Below are 14,047 nucleotides of genomic sequence, written 5' to 3'. Positions count from 1 at the left end.
TGGGTGTGCAGCAGAGCAGGGCGGACCCAGAGTTGGATCCTGGCATGGAAAAGTACTGAGGCCCTTTGCCTCTGGGTAGAAGCTAGAGCAGCTGTCTGAAATGATCACCCTCAGCCCAGGCCTCTCCAAAGTTAGTCTTGCAGAGTGAAATGAAAACCAGATCCCTGGTCTTATCTGAGGACTATGTGACTGTTTCCCATCACTTCTTTGGAGCCTGGAAGGTTCCCAAATTCATTGTCTAAACTTTGCAATGGATACACACAGCTTTCAAACGGGAACCTGTTGTACAGGTCCCTTCTCCACATATGTTCTCCCCATTTGCTAAAATAATATTATTTGGAGTCTTCAATCATCCAATAAATATTTATTAAGCACCTGCAGGGAGTCAAGCAAAGACTGTTGGGAGCACAGTGGTCCCTGTCCTCAGAAGAAGAGACTGACTTGTAAAGAATTACATCACTATACAGAGTGTGACAATCATGTCTTCTTCCTGAGTGACAGACTGGAGACACAGGGGAACTTGTCTTAGGGCCCAGAGCCTGATGGGTGATTTTTCTATAGTAGGGAGAGGAGAGGCTCTGGAGGGGACGCATTTGGGTCAAGCTCCCGATACTCCTCATTTGCCTAAAGTGTGACTTTGGGCAAATGACCTCATCCCCTTAAGCTTCAGCTTTCTGTTCTATAAAGTGAGCATAACCAATAACCATCTGCAGGGTTGTTTTAAGGATTAAATAAGATGGTGCAAGGGAAGCAGGTGGTAACTGGGTTCTTGGTTCACAGTAAGGAAATGAAGAATACCAGTTATTGATATACTCAGGGAGACTCATTACTGTTTCCCTAAATGCCTTTCCCTCCTCAAAATCACAAGACAGCCCCAAACTGACCTCTTCGTAGACACTAAGGTCCTATCGAACTATTATCATGCACGTGTAAGACCTGGAGAAGGGAACTGCGACCCACTCCAGCATTCTTGCCTGGAGAATTCCATGGACAGAGGAGCCTGGTGGGCTACAGTCCCTGGGGTTGCAAAGAGTCGGACAGGACTAAAGGACTAACACACACACACATGCATGTGAAGAAGCAGCAATGGGAAAAAATACCCACGTGCAACCACTCTGTAGGTACACACACATGCAAATCTGGTGTACTCACGAAGCTGGCAGTTTGAAAGTGAACCTGATTGCAATTTCCACCAGGGTATCTGTTTTCCATCCTGGACAGGGCAGATTCCCAGTAGGAGGCGCCTTCTGTCCTCAGCTAGATTCTCTGACACCTGGCCTATCAGCTTTTCTCAGGATTTGAACTTCAAAGGGCTGGACACTCGGAGAAAAGGGATCCTGACCTGACCTGACCTCTCTTGGAAAGCAAAACAATCTAAGATTGAAGGAGGAGGAGGACGGCTACCTGCGTGTTTAGAATCGGGCTGGGTCCCAGAAGCGCAGTTCTAGGCCAAACCTCCAGGCAGGGGGCAGAGGTGCCTTCCGAGCTGTGGTTCACCCTGCCCAGAACCAGGCCTCGGGCAGCAGCTCTGAAGATCTAAGCAGAGGCGGTCCGCCCGCCTGCCACCTGGTCGGCAAGACACCAACCGGAGCTTCCATGCCCAAGTTCTCGGCAAAGCTGGAGACAAGACGCCAGCTGGGAAGGCCCCGATCCCGGGCCCGGGCGCAGGCTCCTGGTGGGCTCCACCCCGACCAAGGCTTAAGTGTGCGACCCGGAGGGCGCTCAGGGGACCCGGGGTGGGGGGGTGGGGGCAGGTCGAGGGCCTGAGATGACTCGCTTTTCAAAAACTCGCTTCCTCCTTTCCTACCTCCTCCCATCAATCACCTTGCAGGGACCAGCCCTGGGAGGTGCGGGCGGGGCCCAGCGCCCAGACCCTGCCCGAGGGTGAAGAGGGAAGGGCAGCCTCCCCAGGAGGGGGAGGAGGAAGAGGGGAGGCGGGGAGGCCGGCGCACCGGCTGGCCAGGTGAGCACCCCACCTGGAAAGGCGCAGCGGGCGGGCCGGCGGAGCTGAACCTCTGCACTCGCACCGGGTCTGGTCTCCTTAACACTTAAAACCCGGACTCCCGGCCGACACACCCTTCCCACCCGGCGCCACATGAACTGTGCCCCGGGGGGCAGGCGCAGGCTGCTCTCTCCCCCACATCCCGGGTTAGCCAATTTCGTGGGGTCCAACTCCCCCGGCCCGCACTCCCCCAGCCGATCCGGGGAGTGGGTGTCTTCTCTTCGCAGCTGGGGCTCGGTGCCCGGGGGCTCCAGGTGGCCCGGAGGGCCGAGGGGGAGGGTCGACTGGTGGGCGGTGCCTCCCGGGGCCGGAGGCCACTCGGGGCCGGCACCGCCCTCCGCCTCTCTCGGTCCCTCCCTCCCGCACGCAGCCGCTCGGGGGCCGCGCTTCCTGCGTCCCCATCCGAGTCCGAGAGCTGGCGGCGCGCTCTCCGCCACCGTGCTCCTTCGACCGAGCCTCCCCTGATCCCCCAGCCCCGGGATCGCGGCACCCTAAGCAGGCAGCCTAGGGGAGGGGGCCGGGGTCGTGGAGCCCCCAGCCCCCGGCCGCCCGACGGAGACCAAGCTGGAACCGCCGCCGCACCGGTGAGTCTGCGCCTTCCGCCCCGCCGCGCCTGGAGGAGGGACTGTTCCCCACGGGGCCCCGGAGGGAGTCGACGGCTGTGCGGGTCTGTCTGTAGGATCGTCTGAGAGCTTCCTGCCCCGGGTCTGCGGCGGAGGAACTCCGTACTCGCATCCTCTGGACCACCCAGCTCCCAGTCATCGCGCTGGGGCCAGCTGGCTTTGGCTGAGAGGAGACAGCCGGCCTCCGGGCTCCTGTTGGGGGGGACAGGTGCCATCCGCCTGTCAGTTCCGAACCCGTAGCCAAAGAGGCATCTTCCCCCGGTGCTTAGGGCAGAACTTCTCACTAGGTCCCAGGAAACTACCCTGGCGCTGCCCGAACGAGGCCCTTTCCCCCATCCCTTAATCCTTTTTGGAAATGGAGACTTTTAAGGGATTTAGGTTCGTGAGTGTGTGTGTTTTAGGTACTAGAGGCAAAGGGTGACGAATGGGGTGTGAACAGAGTAGGTGTGACCAGGTTTCTTCATCTACAAATGGGGTGAGGTGGGGCATTCGTGCCTGCCGCAGAGCAAGTACTGCTCAGATTCAAATCACAGCTCTCGTCTGCGCCCTGAAGGGAGCCCCGTGGCCCCGAACTCCGGGTCTGATTAACTTTCAGAAAGAAAGCTTTCCTAGCCGAAGGATAGGATAGTCATTTTCAGAAAGAAAGCTTTCCTAGCCGAAGGACGAGGGTGCAGGAGACCTGCCCGTCCCTGCGGTTTCCCCGGTCCCGCCCGGGACTTTCCAGGCGGGTAGCGGCCCCGGGCACCTGTGCTGCGCACAGAGACGCCTGTGTGGTCCCGGGTCGGGTCCCTCCTGTCTTTGCCAGTGGTCCAGAAGCGCGGAACCGAGGCGTGGCCGGAACGCGGTGGGCGGGACCGGAGCCAGCCTGTTGGGCCGCTGGAGAGGGATTGGCGTCTGATATTGATGGCTTCTGGCTTTCGTTTTGAGGGGATCACTTGAAGATGGCTTTCCTAGTCGGCTCTGGGACCTGTGAAAGGCCTTCGCACTTTGCAGACGTCACACGGGGATCTTGACCTAGGTTGATAGGGCCAAATGAAATTGGCAGGGAGCCCCTTTCCCTCCAAATGTGTCCCTCCCCAACTTGCCAGAAGGAGAAAACACGGAAGACAGAAGAAGGGGAGGGGGCTGACTGTGATCTGTTCCTCTAGGTGTCCTGAACTGACAGTGTTTCAGTGATTAAGGCTTCTTGAGCATGACAAAGGCCCAGGCCTGCCCCGAGGGTACAAGGTCAAGGGGCCTCAGAGAGCTACCAGTCTAGTGAATAGTAAATGGCAAGTGTATTAAAGAGGTGGCAATATAGTCAGACCCCACCATTTCCTGGCAGTGTGACCCACAGTGGGCTGTCACAGCCTCTGTGAGCCTCAGTTTCTTCACCTGTATAATGGGAATGATAACCTAGGGTGTGGGACATTCATGCCTAGCACATGGCAAGTACTCTGTAGGAAGCTGTGGTGCCAGGTTAGGGAGGAAGAGAGGAAACAAAGAAACTCAGGGTGAGGCATGCCAGGAGATCCTGCTAAGAAAAGAATGTTGGGATATTAAATAGTGAAGTGGAGTCTCCTGGAGGGATGGGGTAGGAAGGGTGTCTGGGCAGATGGAACAGCACAGGCAAAGGCATGGAGGTATGAAGGTGCACGGGATGTACTGGGAGGTGCTCAGGTCATGGCAGGTTTGTGGGAAGATGGGGGGAAGTAAAGGGAGTGGAGGATCTGGGATGAACTGGACTGGAGAGGCAGGGCCAGGTCATCACAGGTGGGACTTTGTTCAGTAGCCATCTTGGAACCACAGATGTCAACTGCATGCCTGTGTGGGCCAAGCAGTGTCCTGGGTGCTCAGCATACATCACTGGACAGGAAAGACAAAGAAAGATGCAAATTCCGTTCAAGTTCTTTAAGCAGAAGAGTGATTCGGCCCTGTTGATGCATTCAGAAGATAAACCTAGCTGCATAGAAGTTAGGTGGGAGTTTGGAGAAGGTTGACAGAGAGGAAAGAGGCTGGCCTGCAGGTTGGTGGGGGCAGAGGGGATGATAAAGGAGGCTGATACGGAGCCCCAGTCAGGAGGCAGAGATTAACATGTGCTCTTAACACGTGACCACTGGTCAAGGGTGAGATTTGTGGATGTAGGGTGAAGCTCAGGCTGCCAGCCTGTCTCCTGCCAGAGTGAGGTGGTGGGATCTTGGCAGGGTCCAAGCCAGTCCAGCTGTGGCTTTCCAACTCTCCATCTCTAGAAGTCATGGGGTCCAGGAGTTTCTGTGTGCAAGGAATGGCAACGCTGGAAGCAGAGCCAGCAGGCCATCTCCTGTTGAGAGTTACACTGGACAGCCTGCCCCTTTGGGGGGCTCCTGGGTCATGGTTCTGGTAAATGTTCTTTCCTCCTTCTATAGGGCTGGTAGTAAAGCCCTCCGAGCCCCGGGGCTGGAGGAGATCGGAGCTCCAGGGCCTTTGACTCTGGGCTTCTCATTTGAGGCACTGAGAAGACTTTTCTCCCTAAGTGCTGGGGAAGTTCCCGAACTTCAGATGCCTTCTGACTGGTGATGAGGTGAAGGGTCCGCTTCTGGCTACTGGCTTTTGCTTTCACTTTTGTTGTCCGCTCTGAATCTTAGAGGAGTTCTTTTTGCAGTTGACAGATGTAAGAGTATCCTTCTTCCGATTATAAGTCTCCTTTACTTGGACGTGGACCATGCATGGTCTTTCACCTGTCACAGGAGGACCTAGGCATGTCCTCTCATTTGAGGAGAGAAGGAACTCACCCAAGGGCACACAGCAAGTCAGCAGTGGAACCTGTTATCCCAGGAGATTGGCCACAGTCAGGTCAAAGGCTTGTTCCAGGCCCTGGGTTAGTCCAGGGAGGAGGTTGTCTCAACATCTGTCTCGCTCCTCCCCAGTTTGGACAAGTGGCCCTGTTTAGCCTTGTGATGCTTTTTCCTCTCTCTGGATTGAGCATTTGGTGCACTGGCCGCCCTTGCTGGGAGCTCCGGCTCCACAAAGAAATGGGTCACTTGTTTGGCTTTGCCTACTCCAGGCCAGACTGCCCTACCCTTTGGAGACAACCCCAAGACACTGACCAGAGGCCATGCTCTGGGGGCTGATTCTCAACTCCTCCCTCCTCTCGGCCCCAAGCCCTGTGTCAGGACGCTAGGCTGGGCCCTCGCTTTCTACTCTGAGTTGTTTACTCAGCCTGAGCAGCCGAAAGTTCCCTTATTCTCTCTTGCCCTAGATTCATCAGGCTTAGCAACCCTTAAATCTGAGTGCTGGTTCCTTTAACTCTTAGAATATTAGAGCCAAAAGGGACCTTACAAATGGGGAAATTGAGGCCCAAGGAAGGGAAGGGACAGGCCTGAGATCAGAGCTAGGGCTAGAGCTCAAGTTTCCTGATTTTGCCTTGAATGATTTTAAGGATGTTTCTTGAAGGAAAAAAAAGAAAAGCAGAGCACACACCCCCTCCAAGAACCCCCCTCTATATATACTCCACACTGCCAGGAATTTAGGGGGACACCTACAGTCACATGTCCAGAAGGAGTAAATGCTGAGCCCCCCCTCCCCCCAAAACAAGGAATATATGTGTCTTGACATTTTCAGGACCTATCTCTTCAAACTGACATTCATGCCAGGGACTAAGCTAGTGATTAAACTTACTTGCTGCTCCCTGAACCATACTTTATCGTGTGCCCCTGGAGAGACAGGCTCTTAAAGTTATTTTCACCCCCAGATTACAAAGGAAGTACATGCTTATTGTAGAAAACTTGGAAGGAATATATCACGAGGTGCTGACACCCACTGTCCATATGGTGGTGTCTTATTCAGACTTTTTCTTTTTAGCTTGCTTGCTCTATTTCATACTCTGGTTTTTCAACTCATAATCATAATGTGTACTTTCCTGTGACAACTTTTTCACACTGGTTCTAACCTGCCAGTCTCATGTGCTCCTACTATCTGATGGCTGGAGGTACTTAGGAGGCCAGAATTTTGAGTTGACTCTGACAGAACACTCCAGGAGCCTGAATCCTACGCACACATGCGTGCTCAGTTGCTGAGTTGTGGCCAACTCTTTGCGACACTATGAACTGTATGTAGCCTGCCAGATTCTTCTGTCCATGGGATCCTCTAGGCAAGAATACTGGAATAGGTTGCTATGCCTTCCTCCAGGGGATCTTCTCGACCCAGGTCTCCTGCGTCGCCTGCATTGCAGGCAGACTCTTTACCACTGAGCCCAAATTCTGTAACCCTATGCAAATTACTCACCACTGTAGGACTTCTAGGGGCCATTTTTCTGCATCACCATGGGTGTTGGGGAAAGGGTCGTGTTTACCAGATCTAAAGCAAACATTGATTGTCAGCAGCCTCTTAGAAATGGAGGACATCAGTTATCGGGGTGGGGTAGGGTGGATGTGATCCACAGATTACAGCGGGGAGGTAGAGAACTTTGTTTCTTCCGATCCTTGGCTGTGTTGGTTTTAACCTAGCCTGGTGCTCCCACCCTGTTGTCATCACACCTTCCCCAGATCTCCCCAGGACTAGGCACCAGGGTGGCAAGTGCGGGTCCCTAGAAAAGTCAGTATTTGGTTTGCTCGTCTCCAAGCTCTGCGTCTTGGAGAGTAGGTGTTTCAGTGGCAAAGATGTGCAGAAAATGTGTTACTCAGGTGATAAGGTCAGGCACTCCACCCTGGGGACAGGATTTTCTGGCATCTCTCATCCTCTAATAGGATCACAGCTTTACTGCATGCCGGCTACATGCTCAGTTGCTCAGTCATATCTGACTCTTTGTGACCCCATGGACTGTAGCCCACCAGGCTCCTCTGTTCATGGTATTTTCCAGGCAAGAATACTGGAATGGGTTGCCATTTCCTACTCCTCAGGATCTTACCAATCCAGGGATCAAACCTGCATCTCCTGCATTGACACTTTACCACTTAGCCACCTGGGAAGTCTAAGAGTTTTACTAATGCCAATACTAGAAGTGATCTCAATATTAGAGATCATCAATACCAGAAGTGTTCCCAGAGGTTCCTTAGGCTGTGCTTACAGACTACAGGCAGCGACTTATTCGTGGGTTTAAAAATCAGGGAAACGGTTTTCCACTGGCTCTTTTGAAGTGAAATAGAAGAAAGTAAACTAGTAAGCAATGCATCTCCTGCCATGAGAAGTATTCTTCAGTGAAACTTTCATCTCAGTTATTTGTAGGCAGCTAGGCAGCAGGGTAAGAACCTTGGGCAGCAGTGCTCTGGTTCACTGGTTTTTATACAGTGATCCTGGAAAACTTGGGATTCCTTGGATGGATTCCCAGAAGCAACTCAGGGGTCTATGAGGGGCCAGCTGGAAAGAAACTCTGCTTGCAAATATTCCAGATGTCACTGTGCGAAAATCCCTTTAAAGAGATTCTGCAACTTTAAATAAAGAAAACTGCTGCTGGTCAAGCTGCCTCGATTCTTTTTTTTTAAATTAATTAATTTATTTATTTTACTTTACAATATTGTATTGGTTTTGCCATACATTGACTTGAATCCGCCATGAGTGTACATGTGTTCCCTATCCTGAATGCCCCTCCCACCTGCCTCCCCATCCCATCCCTCTGGGTCATCCCATGGCACCAGCCCCGAGCACCCTGTATCATGCATCAAACCTGGACTGATTCTGAGAAGAAGAAACGGAGGCCAGAAGACAGAGTGGCCTTTGCGGGTGAGGTGGGCTCTCAGGCTCCCTTGACAAGCGTCTCCATGAGGTGCTGCAGTCAATACAAGTCAGAGCTCCTGGCTGAAGACACAGGTTGGCCCTGCAGCCTGAGTCTCCCCTGAGCCACACTGGTATGTTCACTAGGAGCTCATGTTTATCATAAAGCCTGTAACTGTCAGGCCAACGGTCTCGCTTAAATTGTCACAGTGCACAAAACAGGCACTTGTTCAATACCAGTGTTTAAAACACCTCACAGGTTTGGTTAGCTAGCATTACCAGACATAATTTGAGTAAACTCTGGGAGATAGTGAAGACAGGGAAGCCTGGCGTGTTGTAGCCCATGGGGTTGCAGAGAGTCAGACACAACTTAGTGACTAAACCAGGGTTCATTAAGCCTTTTGGCATTTCTTTTTTTGATGTCCCCAGAGCTTCCCAAATGGGAACATTCTATAGGCAATGGGCCCAAGGTCACTCAGCAAATCTTGGCAGAACCAGGATAAGAATTCACTGGGTGAGTGAAGTCCTTTTTAAAGATCGTGATCCTTTTTAAAGGCATGGGTCAACAGTGGCCCTGCTGTGGGGTCAGAGACACTGACTGTAGCAGTCCCGGGAGGCGTGGCTTGCTGGCGTAAGTCCTTTTGGAGAAGTTCACCATTATCCCACTCCAGTATTCTTGCCTGGGAAATCCCATGAACAGAGAAGCCTGGTGGACTATTGTCCATGGGGTCACAAAAGAGGACACAACTTAGCGACTAAACAACTTATGTGATGTATTGTTCTGGATGTCTGCAAAAGGTTCTGCTGTTTCTTCTATTCAAGACCTAGAACCACGTGGCTCTAATGCTTGGTGGATTTTATGTCTTTGCCACTTTTTCTTTTTCACAGCTGGTCTGAAAGAGACAGAGTTTACTTACCTTACTCTTGGTCCACATTTTCCCCATGCCCAGCTGGGCTTGTGATGGTTAGGGTGTGGGCATGGTTTCTTGAAAGTTGGGAATGGGGGGAATGTGATAAAAACAAAACAAAACACTCACACCCTGACTCCAAATATTCAGCTTCATTAGCTGCATTGTGGTGCGTAAGGATATGTATGGGAGTTGTTCTTGGTTAATTGTTTTCAAACACTGACAGATGCAAATTCTACTGTGTGGGGTGGAGAGGAAGTTGTCTTTGGCTGCCACCGGCTGTTATGTAAAGAAATGTATTGTTAGTACTGTCAAAGTACTGAGAGTCATGTCAAAGCTATGGTTTTTCCAATAGTCATGTATGGATGTGAGAGTTGGAGTATAAAGAAAGCTGAGCACCATGGAATTGATGCTTTTGAACTGTGGTGTTGATGAAAACTCTTGAGAGTCCCTTGGACTGCAAGGAGATCCAACCAGTCCATCCTAAAGGAAATCAACTCTGAATATTCAATGGAATGACTGATGCTGAAACTGAAACTTCAGTACTTTGGCCACCTGATGCAAAGAACTGACTCATTTGAAAAGGCCCTGATGCTGGGAAAGATTGATGGCAGGAGGAGAAGGGGATGACAGAGGATGAGATGGTTGGATGGCATCACCAACTCAATGAACATGAGTTTGAGTAAACTCCAGGAGTTAGTAATGGACAGGGAGACCTGGCGTGCTGCAGTCCATGGGGTCGCAAAGAGTTGGACACGACTTAGCAACTGAACTGAACTGAGTACTGTGTCTTGATCACAAAACTGGTGGAGAACCGAAGAGGCCAGCTCTGCCCCCATAGGTAGGCCAGTCTTCCCAGCAGTCACCATTACAATACAGATGACCAGTGATGAGGAAACCCAAGAGCTTGAAGGAGGCAGTTTAACCCAAACTTGGAGAGTCAAGTAAGGATTTTCAGAAAGAGCTGAGTCTAAGCTGAAGCCTAGAGGGGGAACAGAAGGTTAGCTGCTATGCCTGGTGGAGGCACAGCCTGTGCAAAGGCCCAGTGGTATAAAACAGTTTAATTCACATGGGCTGGCACTAAATTCACATCTAGTGAATGGGGAGGGGTGGGGAAAACCATTTGCTTGATTTCTTTCATTCAACCAGTATTCACTGAGTTCTCTCTACAGGCCACATGTTCAGGGTTTTGGGGTAAAGTGTTGCATCAGTGAAACTCACTTCCTGCTCTCCTGGAGCTTACACTATTGGGTGAGGGGAGGGGTCAGTAAGTTAGGAAACAGACAAATGAAATAAACCAATAATCATATCAGGCAGGGAACTAAAATCTTTGCCACTTCGCTACTGTCTGGTCTTCCCTCTTGGCTCAGATGGTAAAGAATCGTCTGCAATGAAGGAGACCTTGTTTTGATCCCTGGGTTGGGAAGATCCCCTGGAGAAGAAAATGGCTACCCACTCCAGTATTTTTGCCTGGAGAATCCCATGGACAGAGGAGCCTGGTGGGCAACCATCCATAGGGTCATAGAGAGTGAGACAAGACTGAGTGACGAACACTTTCACTTTCACTTTACTGTCTGCAAGATCAAGTCTGGGCTAGGCCTCTTCGCTGTCAAAGCTCTGAAGACTCCACAGCCCCAGTGTTTTGGTCAGAAGGAACCAGGAACCACTCCCTAACTCACTTTCCTCCCCCACCTCCACCCATAGCCCAGACTTCAGTGGCTTTTCTTGCCTGGACTGCTCTCTGTCCCAATCAAAGCTAAAAGAAAAACTGGAGGGTGGGGGGCATTGTACATAACCGAAGTGCACATTTCAAAACTAAGAAATTAACGTTACTACTGACTAAATGACTTTATTTGGCTCTCACCAGTGTTCCCACTGTCTCATTTCTGTATCGGGATCTAGTCCAAGATACCACCTTGTACTCAGTTCTCACATCCCCTTCTTCTCTACTGATCTGTGACCATTTCTCAGTCTTTCCTTGAATTTCATGACCTTGAAAACTTTGAGGCGTGCTGATCAGTGCTTTGTAGAATGTTCTTCACTTTGGATTTGCCTGATATCTTTTCTTGATTAGACTGGGGTTTGAGGTTTGCAGAAAGATTACTGCAGAGATGAAGTGTTCTCATGACATCATGTCAGGATTTCCACAGTATCAGCATGACTTTTGGGGAATGTTAACCATGATCATTTGGTCAAAGTGATGCATACAAGATTTCTCCACTGTAAAGTTACTCAGGCCCCTTTTAGGAAAAGGCTTTTAAAGCATTGTAGTGAAAGGTCAAATTATAAAAGGAATTCTAGAAAGTGATTGATAGATTGGGCTCCTAAAATTAAAAAACTTTGATATAGCAAATATTAAACTACAGCAATATTTGCAACACAACCAGACAAGAGGCTGTTTTCTGGACACAGACAGGATCTTTTCTATTCACAAAGAAAAGACTATGGGCTTCCCCGGTGGCTCAGCAGTAAAGCATCTGCCTGAAATGCAGGAGGTGCAGGTTCCATCCCTGGGTCAGAAAGATCCCCAGGGGTAGCAAATGGCAACCCACTCCAGTATTCTTGCCTGGAAAATTCCATGGACATAGGAGACTTGTGGGCCACCAGCCAATAGGTCTCAAAGAGTTGGACACAACTACGTGGCTGAGCACATCCCACGCAAGGAAAAGCTAAATGCCCTAGTCAAGAAATGGAATAAAGAAGAATTGCCATTGGCCCATTAGCACATAGGAGGAGAAAAGAGGAGGAATAAGGAAGAAACACATTCAACCTCATCATATTAAGAAAAGGCTGGGACTTCCCTAGTGGCCCAGTGGTTAAGAATCCACCTTCCAATGCAGGGGACACAGGTTCGATCCCTGGTTGGGGAACTAAACTCTCATATGCCACGGGACAACTAAGCCTGTGCGCCACAGCTAGAGAAGCCCACTCACTGCAGCAAAGACCCAGCACAGCCAAAATTTTTTTTAAAAAAGAAAGAAAATTGCTAACTAAAACAATGCCATCTTTCACATGTGAAATTTTACATGTTTTTAAAATTAAAAAAATTTAAACTAAAAAGGGAATGCTAATATGGGGAGGTGGTGCTTTCAGGAGCTGAGGGGGGAATATAAATTGGAGGACATTCTGAAAACGCATATCAAAGCTTGAAGAAACATAGCAGTTTCAATACCAGGAATTTATCTAGAGGAAACATGATTTTATAAGAAGTTAGTTTCAACAGTTGTTTTTTTTTTTTATAATAGTAGTAAAATTAGAAACCAACTGTATGTCTGGAAGTAGAGAATTGGTTATATAAATTAGGGGTCTGCCATGTACTGGTATAGTCCTTAACCACTAAAAATTACAGTTTAGATGAATACTGCTGATGTGCAAAAATTATTCATTATACATCAAAAAAATTTTCAAGGTCACAAAAGCATATTGCATTAAGATCTCATTTTTGTAAAAGAAATAAGTCTATTTGCAAAGAACTCAAAGTCCAGCGCCATCATAGATAGTATCAGTAGTTAACAGAATAACATCCATTACTCAATGGATGATTTTAATAGATTTATTCATTTTTGTTTAATAAACAAGCAGTGTTTTATGACAAGAGAAAATATTTAAGTTTTACAAGTCTCATAGGGTTTTTGCAGATCCCCTGAGGGTCACTTCTAGGTAAAGTACTTTGTAAGCTATAGAAAGTGAAAGTGAAAGTCGCTCAGTCATGTCTGACTCTTTGTGACCCAACGGGCTATACAGTCCATGGAATTCTCCAGGCCAGAATGCTGGAGTGGGTAGCCTTTCCCTTCTCCAGGGCATCTTCCCAACCCAGGATCGAACCTAAGTCTCCCACATTGTAGGCAAATTCTTTACCAGCTGAGCCACAAGGGGGATTTGCAAATATTAGCCATTATTCCAGGTGATTCCTTTCCCATTTTTAACTTTGAGCATCTGGGTCTCCTTTCCTAGGCTTCAGTTCAGTTCAGTTCAGTTCAGCCACTCAGTCGTGTCCGACTGTTTGCGACCCCATGGACTGCAGCATTCCAGGCTTCCCTGTCCGTCACCAACTCCCAGAGCTTGCTCAAACTCATGTCCATCAGGTTGGTAATGCCATCCAACCATCTCCTCCTGCCTTCAATCTTTCCCAGCATCAGGGTCTTTTCCAGTGAGTCAGTTCTTCACATCAGATGGCCAAAGTATTGAAGTTTCAGCTTCAGCATTAATTCTTTCAGTGAGTATTCAGGACTGATTTCCTTTAGGATTTACTGGTTTGATTTCCTTGCGGCCCAAGGGACTCTCAAGCATCTTCTCCAACACCACAGTTCAAAAGTGTCAATTCTTCGGCACTCAGCTTTCTTTATAGTCCAGCTCTCACATCCATACATGACTAAAGTCTCTCACTGTTTCCATTGTTTCCCCATCTATTTGCCATGAAGTGATAGGACCAGATGCCATGATCTTTGTTTTTTGAATTTTGAGTTTTAAGCCAGCTTTTTCACTCTCTTCTTTCACTTTCATCAATAGCCTCTTTAGTTCTTCGCTTTCTGCCATAAGTGTGGTGTCATCTGCATATCTGAGGTTATTAAATATTTCTCCCGGCAATCTTGATTCCATCTTGTGCTTCATCCAGCCCGGCATTTTGCATGATGTACTCTGCATATAAGTTAAATAAGCAGGGTGACAATATACAGCCTTGACGTACTCCTTTCCTGATTTGGAACCAGTCTGTTGTTCCATGTCCAGTTCTAACTGTTGCTTCTTGACCTGCATACAGATTTCTCAAGAGGCAGGTAAGGTGGTCTGGTATTCCCATTTCTTGAAGAATTTTCCAGTTTGTTGTGATCCACACAGTCAAAGGCTTT

General features: G+C 49.3%; 1 protein-coding gene across 2 annotated transcripts in view; it reads left to right on the top strand.

The window, feature by feature from the left end:
* Positions 1-2,350: 2,350 nt before the first annotated feature.
* TMEM51 (transmembrane protein 51) overlaps positions 2,351-14,047 on the top strand; it is a 53,991-nt gene continuing 42,294 nt past the window's right edge. For both annotated transcript variants that reach the window (XM_061160703.1, XM_061160702.1), the window contains exon 1: positions 2,351-2,586. The gene's annotated coding sequence lies outside the window, so the exon portion shown is untranslated. The remainder of the gene's footprint in view (positions 2,587-14,047) is intronic.

The sequence above is a fragment of the Dama dama genome, chromosome 14 (genome assembly GCF_033118175.1).
Source record: "Dama dama isolate Ldn47 chromosome 14, ASM3311817v1, whole genome shotgun sequence".
NCBI classification, from domain to species: domain Eukaryota; kingdom Metazoa; phylum Chordata; class Mammalia; order Artiodactyla; family Cervidae; genus Dama; species Dama dama.
Note: the sequence above shows the minus strand (reverse complement) of the source record. Positions and strands in the feature narration are given on the sequence as shown.